General features: G+C 43.1%; 1 protein-coding gene across 1 annotated transcript in view; it reads right to left on the reverse strand.

The window, feature by feature from the left end:
* efnb1 (ephrin-B1) overlaps positions 1 to 14,816 on the reverse strand; it is a 55,515-nt gene that overhangs the window by 14,251 nt on the left and 26,448 nt on the right. The window lies entirely within an intron of this gene.

Here is a 14,816-nt window from a genome sequence, read left to right on the forward strand (position 1 = left end):
TTGGAGCTCACATTTGTAAAAATGTGTACAGATGTCACTGGGAATATATATGACTTTTGCAACTTTTTTATTGAGTGTGTGTTTAATGTGTAGGTGTGTGGTCCTAGATTATCAAGACAGAGGTACGGCATTATGAACTTCCAGCTAGCCCTACAGGGTAAGTGCTTCAAGGCTACTTATGACAGCTTTTAACCTCTGCAGAGGACCTGTCAGCGGCTCCCAAAGTGTCTGTGCGTGTGTCTATCCTTGGAATGTGTGCGTCTCTACAAGACTCCACAGCCTGCAGTCACAGAGAGCTTCTGCATCATTTAGCTGTGGGTGTCTGCGTGTCACCTCTACACTGGATCCAGTGGGGCAGAGTTTTTACACCACTGCACTTTCCACTCTTCATTTCCCAGCTCAGCATGCTACAAAACCCCTGTGCTCCCACACAGCATCAAACTTCCCCTCGTGTCCACACACACACTTGGACGAAGATAGAGGACGTCACTGTCCCGTGCGCGATCACAAGTAGTCTGCACGCACACACATACACACCGCACACCTACACGCAAACAAACAAAAAGTAGGCACGCGGTGCAGGGCCGTCTGTCGGATCGGTAGGAGATAAAGGATGCAGAATAACAGGAGGACCTTGGGGAGCAGGGCAAGTCATCTGTCTCAAACACGAACAGACTGAGCGCGCTCCAACATGACATGATGTAGACAGACTCTTCTTAGAGCACATCACATCCTGAACCTCTCTCTCTCTCGCACCCCACCCAGCACGAGCGCACGCAGACACATCCAAGGCGCACAAATTTGCAAACACACAGGGAAAACAAACGCGGCCTGCTCAAAATGTGCAAGCATGCTTCAGAGCCTGAGCCCACACAATCTGACAGGTGCACACCGAGGGAGTGCAGAATTCTGAATGCAATCGATTGTCACAATAAAACTGTGCAACCCAATGGAAGGCGAGGCTTAAAGCTCCTAATACTATAAGCTGTTGCATACACTATTAAAAGTTATGAGAAGCAACGACGGGGCCAACAGCATTCAATATAAATTTAATAAACCACGCCGACAACTACAGTTAAAGCCTACCCACAGCTCCCAATGCTCCCAATATGGGGCATTTTTTAGATATTGGCTATTTCAACTTTTACCAGTTATTTTAGCTATAATATATTCTGTTGTGTGGAGAAGTTGCCAGTAGCCCACACAACCCTCCCTAATGACAGAGTAGCTAATTGGCAGTAATGGCTCTTTTCACCGATATCATCGAGCTGCAGCCACAGAAAACCTCAGCAGTTTAACACTAATCATTTGCAGAGAAACAACTGGGGGGGAAAAAGCCTGAAGTAGTGGCCTGGAGTAACTCTCTTTGCCTTAGATGACCAGCATCTATAAATGTGTAATTACACAGGCTTAACCATTTGAAAAAACAGACAGTTGTGACTGTTATTTTTCTTTGTTTGCTGTTGTTCCTTGTCAATAAGGTATGTTTGTTTTTTCCTAGGTACAGCCTTAGTGGGCGCACACACACATTGTTCACCTGTTAGTTTAGTGTATTCAAGGGTGCTACACGAGCCACGGGTGACACACCTACACAGACACACACACACAAACACACCGTTGCCTCTGAACTCCCCCAGCAGACAGCGCATCATTTGACTAATAGCAGCTGAAATGTTGCGTGTTCAGAGAAATAAGTAGAGGGGAAAGTAGGTCAGAGAGAGAGAGAGGAAAAAAAAACTGGCATTTCACCTTCCTATCGGTCCGAGCTAAAGGTTAGCAGGGATGCTGCACATGCTGGGACACACACGTGTGCGCACACACGAGCTCTCTAAAGCTAAAGGTTAATATGGTTCACATAGGAGTTGCTGAGTTGGTGTTTATCTCGGTCTTAACCATTATGTCTGTGTGCACAAGGCTTGATTGCACGCCTGTGTGTGCAGCTAACAATGAGCATGAGTTTCATCCCTGTTAAAGACAGAAGCCAGTTCTGTATTTGCTGTCCCGTTAATCCCGCCGGAGACTCGGTTTGCTTTCTATCGCTGTCATCTTCCAAATGTCCATTAATCCACATTAACAATCCATCAACATGACTTCTAACCGCGTATTTCAGTTCAAATCTTCATTCGACTGATAACATCCTCACTAACTTCTAATCTGTTCTAATTTGTTATGAGGAACCTTTTTTTCGCAGCATGAATGATCACTTCAGGTTGAAATAATAATAAAATTTAAAAAAAAAAAAAAACCTCCCTTCAACATTGTTGCAATTTCATTTGGTCATGTTCACTCTGGGAAGTTATGCACAAAGAAATGGAGCATAATATTCAATTTTCATTCTCTATTAACTGTCATTTTATACAGGGGGGGGGAGCTGGGGAGATGCCAAGAGAGATGGCAGGCAAAATAGACAAGTATCTGTTGAGAATATTAAGAGTAACTGCCCTGAAATGAGCGCCTCACATGAAATGTGTCAAAAATCGTAAAGGCGGCGATAAATCAGAAAGTAAAATTCAATACACGGGATGAATAAGGTATACCAACAGGGGATCTTCAGAGGAGAAGAAGTGGTTTGACGTGTGAATTATGTCCACTACTAAGCCACGCATTCAGACTTTTATTTATTTTATGTTGCGTATTAAGTATTAATGTTATGACTGTTAGCCCATCTTGAGGAATTAAACTAGCAAATGAACATTTGGCTGTGTGAGTCATTTAAATGAAGCCAGTTTTGGGACAGATACCATTATCCATAAGAAAAAAAACAACTGGGCATCCTTTACAAAAGTCAGAAAAACGTCATTTCTGCATTAATGGAAAAGAACGGCTGTTTCTTATCCCACACTGTGACCATAATGAGGGAACCACTGGTCTGAAGATATTCAGCTTTTCTCAAGTTTTGTCCTTACTGTTGACATGAGAGCTGATTACTTCACAGGCTGCAAAGGACAAGGTCTAACTGCGGTTTTATATGCTATAACTGTGAGGGACACCTTTTCACTATGCCTCAAGTAGAAGAAAACTCTTTCCATAGCACACTGCTGCCTTCTTTGCACAAATGTTAAATGCATGAGGAGCACATTTTTATTTGAATGCACTAAAAACTGTTTTTCTCCAAAGCAAATGCATTAACAATGCTCTTGCTGAACGCTGAATCCATAAATTGTTTTTGCAAAACAAAACTGCAGCAATCTGGCCTCATTCTTATTGTACTGTTAAGGGGGGGGGGGGGGGGGGGGGGGGGTGTACAACACTGATTATCCTATTATTTCTCTCATGAAAATGCCTTTGTATTTAGCTTAGCCTACTATAAATCCCAGTGGTTATGTCCTTAAAAACATCCCGCAGCATCCACATTAGTGGGTGGTAGTGCTATTGTGAGGTTGCACATGTGTAATCAGGAGGCAGATGTACAAACAAGGTCCCCCAGTAAGCTCGATCCTCAGCAGGATGCTCATTGAAGTTTTTTTTTTTTCCTCCGTCCTGCTTCATTTGTACTGCTAATCACACGAGGTGAACCGTGGTTCACCCGCTAAATCCCGACAGATGATAAACCTGATCCTCGCTGTCTTTTCTCCGGCCTCTGTGGTCGTCTACAAAGGCCGATATGGGACTCTGGACTCCAGAAAGGAGTCGCCCTCCTCGATCCACCTCTGAGGGCGCACGAGCCACAAATCAGCCCACGCTGGCTGATAAAAGAACCACTGGGATGGATCGGAATGTGGTGGGAGATAGCAGTGTCATGTCAAAGGCCGTGAGGGTCCAAAAAAACATAGACTAGCTCTAGGAGCCATCTTTGAGTGACCTTGCCGCGAGAGAAACCAGAGGTGAAGCAATGGAACACGTCGACGAACTCGACGTTCACTCACGCTGACGTGTACAAAATGTTTGTAATGCATTTACATTTTTAAGTGTGCGAGGCTCTCGTGTGTCTGTGCGGCTCTCTTATACCATATCCATTCATCCTCCCCCAAGAGAGGAGCTTCATTTTCGCTGACCTTTTCAATACGGCCTCCAGAGGAGAGTTATGACAGCTGAGTGAGCCCGGTGTTTCTCGGCACAATAACACACATCAAAGATGGAGAAACCAACAAACAAACAATAATTCCTACTGCAGGCGCAGCGTTTCCCCTCTCAAACAGGCGATGCAAAACAAACCAAATGAGGCAATCTAAGTGAGAAGAAACCGTACCGGTGGATGGGGAGGATGCAGAGTCCAGGCACTGACCCAGGTGAGAAAACTGCCTTCAGGCTAATGATGCTGCTTGTATAATAATCAGGTGTGAGCAACATCAAAAGGGAAAGATTCAGCTAAACGTGGATTAATTGTTACAAGATGTCAGAAAGCAGCTTCCATCAAAAAGCGGAGAGATATTACTCAATTAACGACAAAAACAACCCCCCCGAAAAAGAGATCCTGCAATAATCAGCGACTGGAGCTTTTTCTCGCTCAGTAACTAACTGATGATGTGTTGCAGCGATGGAGAGATTATAATGTAAAGGCAGTGAGATAGAGGGCAGAGAGAGAGATGTCAGTGAAAGAGACAGAGGGTGTACTTGTGATGGAGGACAGAGTCGACGTCGGTCCATCTGTTGTCCACAAAAACAAAATCTGCAAAAAGCAGAACAAAGACAGACAGAGAGAGGACAGTGCACAGGTGTGTGGGCGTGCACGTGTCCCTGCGATCGTACACGTGTGTGTGTGCCCGCATGTGTGAATTTTTGCACATTAACGTGTGAGCCTGTGTGCCTGGGCCCCGGGGGAATCTCCTGTACCTGCTAACATGGAGGCGACTGAGCAAAGCTGACTGCAGCTAACATGCAGTGTAAAATGCACACGGTCAAACCTGAGACACATGGTGGCACATGGGCAGATGGATTATATATTATATACATATATATTTCTATATACATATATATATGTACATATGTTTATATTGTTTTTTTTTTTTTGGTTTTTTTTTAGATATATAGCAATATTAAAGTGGGTGTGGGGTGTATAATGGAGCTGATGTGAAAAGTACCAGGGCTCCAAGCAAGGCTCCAAAACCGCAATTCGGCTCCTCGAGCATTGAAGCCAGGCTTGCAACACAAGAAGCAGGGAAAGAAACACGCTTTTTCCTCCCTTTCCCCCCGTTAACCACCCAAAAAAAACCCAATCAGAAAAGCACAGCAGACCACAGAGAACATGCTGCTGATTACATCCTAATATGCACAAAGGCAAGCAATTGACACGCATATACAAACATGCACAAACACAAAACACACACACTGATTACATCCTCTCTTTCTCCTCTCTCCTGATCCTTGGTATCGTTTACACGGTAAAGACGGCGCTGATCGAGGACCAGTGGTTTTTTGGCACAGGCCAGCAAAAGAGCTCAGGAGCTTAACCTCTAGTCCGATGAGCGGAGAGAGACTGAGGCTCAGGATCCCCCACCCCCCCACTGCCCTACCACCTTGGTGCCCCCAAGCACAAATAAACAGCTACAACACAGACAGACACACACAAAAATGTCTAGCTTACTCGAAACAGTTTCCTGAAGAATCTGTCACTGTGCAAGAGGGATGGGAGAGGGTGGAGGGGTGATCTAAGGAGGAGAGAAAATAGGTGGAACAGCAAAGGCGGATGGAGAGGTAGATTAAGTTGCACGGAAGGGGGTTGGAGGGGGGTAGGAAAAGACGAACAGAAAAGAGACTGAGAGAAATTGGACCCATGGGTTTGGGGAGAAAAAAAACATGTACGAAATCATCGAGTCGCTGCAAGAGGCGGCGCGAGCCTGAACTCAAAACGCAACACATATTCATTTGAAGACACGTTTCTTTTCAGCATCCATCCATCCAAACAACCAATCGTCGTGGCACCCGTGCACAAGCTCCCGACAGCGTGCACGCTTTTCACTCGTGGGACAGCTGACTGAGAATATCTCGTGCTGAGCTACAGCACAATGCATACAGCAGCTTCTATTAGGCAAGCAAATCTGTGGAGAGGGAGAGAGATGGAGGACGGATGTGTGCGAGCAGATTGTGTTTTTGTGCAAGCATCTATTTGCAATCTAGTGTGAGCTTATGAGTATATATATATATTTGAATTTGCTTATGTGGCTTTGTGCTTATTTATGCCTGTGTGTTGGGCGCGCATGCATGCACACACAAACGCACACGCCTCTTGTGTGTTTGTCTGCTCCTGTTACTGTGTTTGTGTGCCTGCGGTCGTGCTGGAATGGAACACGGACATTTTGCCGCTGAGCTGAATTCACAGAAACGGGTTTGGTCCTGGCCTGCAGAGCAGTATTTAGACTCTGTATTTATGCGTCGGACAACCACAGCAATCTCTATCACCGCCTTGTGATTCATGTTTGTTTGCTTTGCTCTGTGTTGATTCGATTCCATCAAGAAGTTGCCCCCCTCCCCTTCTATCTTGTTCCCCTAAAACTCTTCCCACAGAAATGTTCACGCCATACCCGGTCAGAGTTTCATCAGCCACCCGTCATCGGAGCTGACCAAGCACGCAGTGGGTTTCCATAGCGAGGATGCGACATTAAAACTAACAGCCTCTATAATTATACATCCATATTTCTCCGATGAGTTTGTGTAAACAAGTCCGGGCTCCAGCTCGGGGGAGGCGGACTTCTTGGCAGGCCCTGGCTGAGGGTGCCACTGAATGGCTGTCGGAAAACAAAGCCATTTCAGAGTGTGCCTTGGAAAAGACAAACCGCTGTTCTAGGGATGGTGGAGAGGCAGAGCAAGCTCCATCTGACAGACACAGAGCTGTGATTTGAGCTCAGTTATTGGCCAGAGAAGAAAGACACTGAGAATATGTGTTGTTGGCAACGCAGAGGGCAAACAACCTCAGACAATCTCTGATGGAAAGGAAAATATGCATTTCCAGAGTGTTTTAGATTACGGGCCTTCATTGTTTTATCCCGTGTTTCTGCTTACGTGTTTTTTTTTTAAAGCAATACGCCATTGTCCAGTATAATTTGCCTTATGGACATTGACGCTCGTCTTTCCATGTCCTACATTTACTTTTCCTAATCATCGCGGACTCCAAAAATGCAGCTAACCAGCAGTCTTAATATGCCTCTCCTTCTTTTTGCCTGAAGCTATTTTAGGGGTTGTAAAAACCACAGAGGTAGTTTCAGCATAGAGGATGAAATTAAAACAAGCCCAGGAAGCCATGTTTGACAACTGAAAATCGCTCCTGGAGAAATAGTAATTCGACAAATGAGTTTGTGCTAGATGAGAGGGTTGGAAAAAAAACTAAAACAAAACAAAAAAAATCAACAGTGTTGTTGCTTCTGAGTCAGCTCTGCGGTCTCTCGTGGCCTCTGTGCTGAGAGGAGATCTAAGATAGTGGTTAACAAAAACGACTTGAACAGACTTCCCACAGCACCTGCAAATGCACACACACACACACACACACTCACACATATAAAACTTTGAAACGTGAGAGCAGAGGACGGATGGTTTAAGGGGTGGAAACGAGGAATGACATCGCAGGAAAGAGCAGAGTGCGAGGCCTCGCATCCGCGCAGGATAAAAATATTCTAATAAGATAAGCGCGGAGCACAGCCGAGGAGGGATGAGTGTCTGCGTTTGGGGGATGCACGGAGAGGACTAATTGAGATGAATACATGAATATATCAGCTTCATCTAGAAGCAACGGGTTCAGTCGTAACCAATGGTTACCATTCAGTTGTACAGTCACATGAGCAGCCCCCCCCCCCTCCACTTACCAAATAGCCCCCCCCCCCCCCCCCACAGCCCTTCAATGCCCCCCCCCGCCTCCGACTCTAAACAAGCTCCTCTGTAATAAACGAAAGGCAATAACCAGCGACAATCATGCTGTGCCTGCTAACCCTCTCTGAATGAAATATCCAAAGGAGAGCTAGCAGAGGCGGCCCGGATAGATTTGCAAAGCAAGCAGAAAGTCATATATTACACTGGCACTCTAATAAACACTGGGCTATGTTCACTCACGGGGGGAGGGTGGTGGTGGTGGGGGTTAAATCTCCTTAGTCCAGGCCATGATGCTTCACCGGTGATAACCTGACCTGTTAGCGGGGTTTACTTTTGAAAATGGAATCCTTTAAAGCTTACTGATTAGCCGCTTTAACCTGTAATCAGTAACATCAATGACAGTTATTTAGTCAATCAACAACTGTTACTCTCTACGATCAATACTCATTTAACTTAAAACACACACTGAACTTAATCATGTATGATTACATTTAAGGGTTACTCGAGGCATCTTTTGTGTTTTGCTTGTTTTACAAATGCTATTTATAACTTTTGAATCAAAAGGATGTTAAAACTGCTTCATTAATATTGCTTTTAGAGTCTTTTATGCTTTTAAACTGTAACGTTTTACAAAACAGGACAGACAGAAATGTTTGCCAACATTCCAAATTATTATTTCAGTGCCTGTTTCTTCAATGTCCACAATCTGATAAATATGCAATGAAACAATACAGCTTTTGTTCTCTACTTATAATAAGTATGTAGGAGAGGCCATAATTGATGCAAAAGGAAAATCCTACACGGAGCCTCTTGCTTGTAATTAAAATATTTCAGTGTGATTTTTACAGAGGGAGGCTACCAGATGTTAACAGTTATCATTTCTTGACAAAAAAATCATTTAATTGCCAGTTAAGAAATGTGCGAGTTATTTGCATCTCTATAATCTGACAATCAAAATGCCTTTGTGTAGTTTAAATGCTCCGCTGACAACTGCAGCTGCCTTGTTTCTGAGTGCCTGTGATTTGATTATGGTAATTTTATGTTAACTCTAAAAGATGACATTTAACACTTTTTTTTTAATCAGATTACTGTTATTGCGCTACATCATAATCGAGCCACTAGTGTCGATGTATATTTATTTGGCTGTGTACGTGCCTTTGCATTTGTATGCGTGTTTCCAGCTTCCTGAAGTTGTGAACCTTGCATTAGTGCATGCGAGGTATGATAGAGAGTTTATGTCCTTGCATGCAAATGTGGGGCAAGGGAGGATCTTGTGATCTTCTGCAGCCGAGCCCAGGGTTTCATTCTCAACCTCCAACAATTCCAAGACCAAAAAAAAAAATTCTTATATATGCGAATGTTATCCAGGGGGAAGATGACTGCTATAGGTGGTGGTTGGATGGAGGGGTATTATGTGTGGGCTGAAGCAAAAAAATAAATAGAGATACTTATGTAGAGGAGAGTCCACATCAAAAAGCATATTATGAGGCGTGAGCAAAAAAATCATCTCAGTGTGTCAAATGCAGTTTGTCAGATGTTCTCGGGCAGTGATTTTCAAATACTGGATAAGCACCCATCTTTAAGTGTTTTGGGAGATAAATACGGGTCTTTCGTGACTGACTTATTCTCAGATGACAACAACAGTCTCTTTCTGTTTCCAGAACAAACAATCAGAAGGTGTTCCGACAGATTTATGTGGAAAGTCAAAGAAATAAAATCAGCTACACTGTTTGCCGTGAGCAGACATAATGTTTTTGGGCTTTTTTTTTTCCTCCTTTTCGGTTGCTCCCCCCCCCCCCCTCTCCCCCTTCCTGCCTACTTTCTCTCTTTCAGTGGGGCATATCTTGTGGAGGTAAGACAATGTGTGCACCACTGCGGCAGCATTCTGGTGGGGAAGTCTGTGCGTGTCAGTGTCCATGATGGTACACTGTGATGGAGAGTGACAGCTGTCGGGAGGCATCAGGCTTACTCTGCCCCGCTACACGGGAAGAGGAGAAGTGCACCACGATAGGTTGCCTCCGTCTCCTGCCTCGTGGCCCTTTTTCCCTTATATCTAGCAGAGCTTTACCGGCCCGGTTAACCACTGCAAACGTCTAACCAAGCAGTCACGCTACATTATCTCAATGAGGAGCGAATGGGAGAGAAAATGAAGGGACTATTTTTTTTTGGCTCCTGCTAGGTGACATATAAAGAGTGCCTGTGTATATATTTGTACAGGCGTGTATGCTTGTCCTCCCTCTCTCTCTTACCGCTCTGTTGCTCATTTTCCCCATTATATTTCCTTTTCCTTTAAAAGCCTCCTGTCTAAAATCACCTCTCCTGCCTCTAACCCCTAAACGCGCCGCAGTCATTTTGCTCACAAACAGCTCGTTCAAAATCCACGTGTTTAGACAACGCAATGAAATATAACCAGTTTGTCCGCTTTTACACCTGGATGGGGGGTGGGAATGTGTATGTGTGTGTACATAGCTGGCATGGAGGGAACTGAAGGTCTGGGATTAAGATCAGTGCAGGGTTATCATTACTGACCCCCCTGCTGTGTTTCCGTGACCCCTTGGCCATGAATTTTGACCTTTAAACCCACCACGACTCCTGTAAGAGCGGGGCTGGGATGAGTGGACGGGATCCCCTGTGGTGATCACCAGAGTCAACACACACACGCTCACCATTTGGTACTTACTTTACCCCAAACCTTTTGTTGCTTATTCTGCCCCACGGAAAGAGACGAGGTAAAGGATGGGAGTGGGGGTGTGCGAATGATAAAGGGGCTAACAGAGCCACGGAGTCAGACTGGAGGTCGGGTGTGGACAAGAAAAAGACTGCCAGTAGATTGAGTGGAATGTCCACTCCCCTGTGCGTCTTCTTCTGATCTCAAACGGTGTCTTTCCCGTCTGACCGTTAATCAGAGCAGATAAGCCAGGTCATTATACACAGAGCAGATTTACACCGCTCTGCTGGCTGACCGGACCACATTCCCACAGAGTCACTGGGATAACCTACTCACATCTTCTAGGCAGGGATAAGCTTGCCTAAGGGGGCCTCAACACACACACACACACACACACAAACACACACACACAGTGCACTGCTGCACAGGTAAAGCAGGCGGTGCGTTCAATGCAGGTGCTTATTCTCTCTTCTCTTGCTCCCTCAAGGAAATGCACACATAACACACACACACACACACACACACACACACATATGCGCCAGCCACACATGGCCATTATCTAAATGATAGATGAAGTGTGTCATGGTGTATGCACAGGCTGCGGTGGAATAAATAAAACAAGCTTTTCCTGTTGCAAAGGACAACAACATTACCATAATACCAAGACAAATACTACATCCGATTACTGCTGACACGAAAACGTTACAGTATATGAGCCTAATAATGATCCACCATCAGGCTGGATTCTGCACGACCAGACTCCCCCGTGAAGGATTTACAACTGCTTCTGTGAGAAAACACTATGGAGAGAGTGTTAAGTGCTCCTAATGCTTACATAAAAAAACACACATCAGCAGGAATGCTGTTACGGAGCAGAGACACAAGAGAACGTTGCAGAAAAGCTCATTCGAGCTAAAGTAAAGCTGATGTTCGCTCAAACCGCAGTCGAGATGCACGGAGATGTATGTGCCATTAATAAAGTTCGCTCTAATATTTATGAAGACAATATGCGGAGAAGCTCTGCGAACAGCTGGTTAGCAAAACTTTGAGGAAGACGCCCAAAAATAACAATAAAAAATGCCCAAGGTGTTATCTGCAAGACATGTGGGCGTAATAAAGCTCAAAGAAATATTTCTAAAAGTCCACGAGATGCGTTGCAACAGCAGCCCACCCCTCTCTAAAAACGTCCCTTGATAACATCACAAGCTTCATGCTTCTCTGCATCCCCGTTTGTGAGGGGGAGTTCGCAAGTATCGATTGAACCGCTACACATGAAAAGAGAAACATATGTGCGATTTAATTTGTGTGTGTGGAGAGTGTGAAAAAAACAGAAGCCACTTGTGAGACTAAAATCTACACATCTGAACTTTTGAGATGTTTTATACCCAAAGTTACATTTTATACAGTTAAACCATGCAAGGAAGACTTATGTTCTTATTTGGGAAAAATGTAACATAAGGAGATTAATCGTGTTTTGTGAATATTTGGAAATATAAAAAAATTAATTATGTGTTGGATAAAACACTGTTATGTATCACGCCTCATTAGAGGAGACTGGTACTGGGTCCATGTTTTCCTGCAGTAATTTCTCATTGTGCCAGTCATCCTCTGGCATACGGCAGCTTGTTGCATGAGTTTAGACAGTGTGTTTCTAATGTCAGAGTCATCTCTAATAGTTTCAGAATAAATCACAGATGCAATGAAGACTTTGACTGACTGTTTTCTGAGACAAGATCAAGCAAAACTCGGCGTCTAATTTTAGAAATGTTTTAAAGTCAGACAACTTAAAAAAAATAAATACTAACAGAAGATAAAATTAGAGCCTAAGTAAGCAAAACAAGGCCTTATTTTCCTTTATTAGCTCAGTATGTTATCATGTGCAGAATCCCATTAAAAAGACAAAAACAGCAAGTGTTTCATCTTTTTGCAGATTGAAATCATTAGCTCCTTCCACGATAAAGACGACATTTGATGACGTTCTGAAACCTCAGTGTATATCAGTAAACACGTGGTGGTGGTGCAACTTCTGATGCACATCTGTGCTGATTCCTGCTTATGACAGAAACAGCTCAGTTCAAATAAGAGCTTCAAGAGTTCCTCCTAGTCGACTTTCAGACTGCAGAGCATTAAAGAGTGGTTCTAAACAAACATAATATACAGTAAAAATGCATGTTGTCTTTCGACTTTCCCGAATAAAACAAATTAATGTTGTTTTTTTGATACGCTCATGCACGATCTGCCTCTGCAGCTCGGCTGGCTTATCAACAGTTAAAAGATGTCAGGTGAGATTTACTGTTACCACCAAGCCAAAACTAACAATGAATGTCTGCTGCAGTCTTATCAGAGTGCATTTAAGTGTGAATCATATGCTTTATGTTTTTTTAGATCGCACCAGTGATAGAACTCCTCCAACGTCAGCCAGAAACTAAGGCTGTTGAAGACATGATAATCCTTGTGTTGAAGGACGGCAAAAGGACAGTGAGTTAATAAGACATATACAAACCAACCGCCCCTACATGTTAAACTGTTTGCAATGAAGTAAAGTACCTGAGATAAAACCCCTGTTTTCATTTCTCTTTGAAGGCTTTGAGAGTTTAAACTGAAGTTGCCAAGCCTCTTCTCATGCTGGCAAGGCTAGAAACCAAAAGAGGATCTATAATAGTTGCTTTAAATTCGTAATGATTTTATCTTTTAAATGTGTCAAAACTGCACTTTATATCTGGTTTTTCAGGTGTGAGTTTTTCAGGTAAATACAAATAATAAATGAGGTTTCAAGGCCAGATGCTCCACAGTCCATTCTCTGAATTTTTAGCAAGCTATATTTGATGCACAACTACTAACAGCTTCAATTCTGATGACTCGAACCTAGGGACATCCTAAAATCCCAAAACATGGCATTCGATGTATTTAGAGAGAAGCAGGAGGAGGCGGCCGACCGGTATTGGTATCTTCCAGGATTATCAGGACAACTTCTCCTATTCCATCAGGTTTAAAATGGTCCTGTTCATTTTGAAATTGCACGTTTCAGCCCAAGATCCCAAAAGTCTGACTTGTTTCTAAATCACCCCCTGTCAACCTTTTTCCAGGGTTCGGAGTAACAGGATTGAGGTTTTCTACATTCTCCAGGAGAAAGACCTCAAACCCACCAAAGAACCAGACACTGCTGTGATTCTGGATTTTCCGGCTCCTCTGACCCCACCTGTTAAACCACTGGTCATTACTTCAGTGCTAAATTACTCAACCAGACACTTGGGTGAAGCAGATTTACACAGCCAAGTTTAGAGGTAGATGCGGTCCCATCAGTTTTTTCCCCCTGCTGAGCCTCAATCCTTAAAGGAAAATATAGTACGTAAAGGAGCAGTCCAACCACGAGAACTCCTTCCAGCTCTTACACCCATTGCTAACTCTGAGGTAATTACTACGGCATCAAATTACACGAGCAGGAATCTGTGTGAAAGGCAGCAACCGCCACCCAGTACAGTGACAGACCCAGTTCCTTTGACACCCTCTACTAAAAGTCCTTTACTCATAGACAGACAAGTGAGGTTACAAATTAAAAGATCTGTCCTAAAGCCAACCAGAGAGCAAGACTCTGCTATTGTTCCAGTGTGACTGCAAAAATAGTCACCTATAATAAGGAAGCAGTAATAATTTATTTTGACAGTGTCTAAAAAATATGTGTAGGGGAAAGTTTGCACAATCTACAATCTTTAATTTTTTAGTAAGTAAATTTAACACTACACAAGCATTATTACTAAACAAAATATGGTAAAAGTACACATTAGATGGAAGGGCAAAAAACTTTAATTCTACAAGTTTGTAATTTCTTAATAATTTTCCAGAATATTTCCCAAAAATAGCTTTACAGTTTTACTTTACTTTTGGCACTAATTACAGAGAAAATACACATTTCCGTAAAAGAAAAGCTACATTTAAGCCCAAACTGTTCACTATTTATTTATCTTTGCAAACTGAAGTCTCCATATATGTTCAGCTGCCTCTCTGTGACAAATTTGGCATTATCGCACGCCCATCTGTCTGAAACGTTTCGCTCTGGTGATGAAAAGGTACGCTCGAGTTAGTGGAAGCGATAAAATAAGAGTGCAACAAATGCACTGTATTTTTGCATTTCCATCACGTAGAAAAAAAAAGAAAAAATAGTACTTTTTTATTTTTATTTTTTAGGAAATGGAATGAAATATTACCTCATATTATTATAATATAATTGCATTCTAATTGTTTATGTTGTGTTAAATTAACCTTTATTTAACTTCAATCAGCAGCGGTTAAATATAATAATATGCACACAAATGCACGTATGTAAAGTACACATACACACATACATGTTATAAAAGACTGAGGTCCAACATAATAAACTTCAAAGCTAAACAAACTAAAAACAGTGTAT

The sequence above is a fragment of the Astatotilapia calliptera genome, chromosome 2 (genome assembly GCF_964374335.1).
Source record: "Astatotilapia calliptera chromosome 2, fAstCal68.1, whole genome shotgun sequence".
NCBI lineage: Eukaryota > Metazoa > Chordata > Actinopteri > Cichliformes > Cichlidae > Astatotilapia > Astatotilapia calliptera.